A 2,500-nucleotide genomic window follows, 5' to 3' on the forward strand; every position below is an offset into this window, starting at 1 on the left:
TGTGTGTGTGTGTGTGTGTGTGTGTGTTTATATATATATGTGTGTGTGTGTGTGTGTGTGTGTATGTATGTATATGTGTGTGTATTTATATATATATATATATATATATATATATATATATAATCTTCAGCATTTGAATAATTTTACTTCATAGATTTTGACTTGTATACAATTAGTTTAGTATATGTTCTCTTTTACTGCAGATAAACTTTCCATTTACCCCTCTCAAGATGAACTCATATAGAGGAAGATATTTATTTCGTACAACCTGGTAAATTAATCAGCATTTAATTTTCTACAATACCTTTATTGTTCTGTCTTGTTGATGTGATTTTCTTAAATGAGTCTGTAGTTTTTTTTTTCCTTTTTTTTTTTTTTTTTTTGTAACGTGTCAAAAACTTTTCATATGTGTTCGTTATTTAGCTTCATATGCTATTTACTGTCATTAAATCAATATGAAAAAACACCTTTTTCTTCACACAAAAGACTTATTGTCGATGATAAATATATTAGACACTCCAGGATCAAACATAATAAAAGTTTTTTTTTTTTTTTTTTTACAAAATCCTCTTTTATTGAATAGTTCCAAGCAATGAACACAGGAAATCAATCTGTATAACCAAGCATAACTTACAAAGAAACTATCCGTGCTTACTATTCCTGACCGTTTTTTTGTGCTGTGGTTTCCTATGATAGAAAAAAAAATTATGTGACACTATTCATAGTTTTTTTTTCATTATTCACTTGGCAATATTCCGATGTCGATGAATATCCTCATACAGATTTAAGCAAAAGTAAAGACAACAGTATGAATGTGGTCAGTAACAAATAAGTGAAAATATATACATAGGAAGGCAAACACATTTCTTTAGAGGCTACATAATAGACCAACTTGATAACAAAAAACAAAACCTTCGGATTTGATTTTACATTAGATGAATGACTTTGAATGAGGTATGGTCCATCCATGTCTAATTATCATTCTGTTGTGCATCTGTATCTTACTTTTATCATTGATATGTGCCATTAGTTACAAAGGTTAAAAGAGACATGAGTGTTTGTTATAAATACAGTGGCCTTTTTCCCTCCCGAGTGAGTACACAAAAAAGTCTAATATTGGCATTAAGTAATACACATTCTTCAGGTCTTTGAGAGTAACACCGTACAAACATGATAATCAAGATGACATACAAAAATGAGCACATAATTTGTCTGTCCATTAAACTTGGAAAAAAGTGGTCTTTACTCTCGCCAGGCTCAAGGGCTTTTCTCAGAAGCGTCTACGAACTGACATAACAACAAATTATGGACTGCACAAGACGTGGCAGTGATGAACTCTGGTCCAATATTTCTCCAAACATTATACAAAATTATGTACATCCAAAGTTCCCCTTCTCCAATATAGATATTATTCCATATTATATTTGTGATATATTTGTCAACAATGGGTATCTGTATATTTGGGAAGATAGATTTTGAAATGTCTTTCTCAAATGGGGGTAAAATGAAGGTGAGAGAGAGTGAGAGAGATAGAGAGATAGATAGATAGAGAGAGAGAGAGAGAGAGAGAGAGAGAGAGAGAGAGAGAGAGAGAGAGAGAGAGAGAGAGAGAGAGAGAGAGAGAGAGAGAGAGTGTGAGTGAGTGAGTGAGTGAGAGAGAGAGAGAGAGAGAGAGAGATAGATAGAGAGAGAGAGAGAGAGAGAGAGAGAGAGAGAGAGAGAGAGAGAGAGAGAGAGAGAGAGAGAGAGAGAGAGAGAGAGAGAGAGAGAGAGAGTCAAATAACTTGATACCACTGCTATATTACAAAAACATATTTTCATTCATTCATTATTAAAGTTTTTTCTTTTCCATGCCAATTACATTCATTATATCCACACCAAGTTCTAAAATTATCTTCCACATCTTAAATACCATGTTCCCTATTACTAGAAACTGATGTGATATTGAAGAAAAACTTTGTAACTAGAATACTTGATCTTCAACTTGGAGTCAAAATACATTACATGGTTAGTAATTAAACATACTGTAAAGGCTTATGTGATTAAAATAGGGTCTGAATATTTGTATAAGTAAGCTTTTTTTCAAATTTTACTGTTTATCACCATGGATATATCATAATATTGATAATGTGCTAGACTGTGAGTGTTTCTTTTTTAGAGAAATATATTATATTACACAGTAAACTATACATTAAAGCATAAGTAAACAGGTCACAATAATAAACTTTGACTACTAAACTAAAAGTTAGTTCTATTAAACATGTCCCCCTATTAAAACAAAACAAAAATATTTCATAGACACCTATAATGTACAGGTGTGTTTATGGGAACTTTTTTTTTTTTTTTTTTAATTCATTCTTCAGATGATATAAATTTTCTTCAGCTAAAAAGGGATCTGCTCATATTAAGCTGTACGAGTCACTGATACTGTCTCATGACCAAAGATTACCGGGCACATTCCTCTTTTCCGTCGACTAGTGCTTTCTTCATTTCATTTCAT

The sequence above is a fragment of the Penaeus chinensis genome, chromosome 42 (genome assembly GCF_019202785.1).
Source record: "Penaeus chinensis breed Huanghai No. 1 chromosome 42, ASM1920278v2, whole genome shotgun sequence".
NCBI classification, from domain to species: Eukaryota; Metazoa; Arthropoda; class Malacostraca; order Decapoda; family Penaeidae; genus Penaeus; species Penaeus chinensis.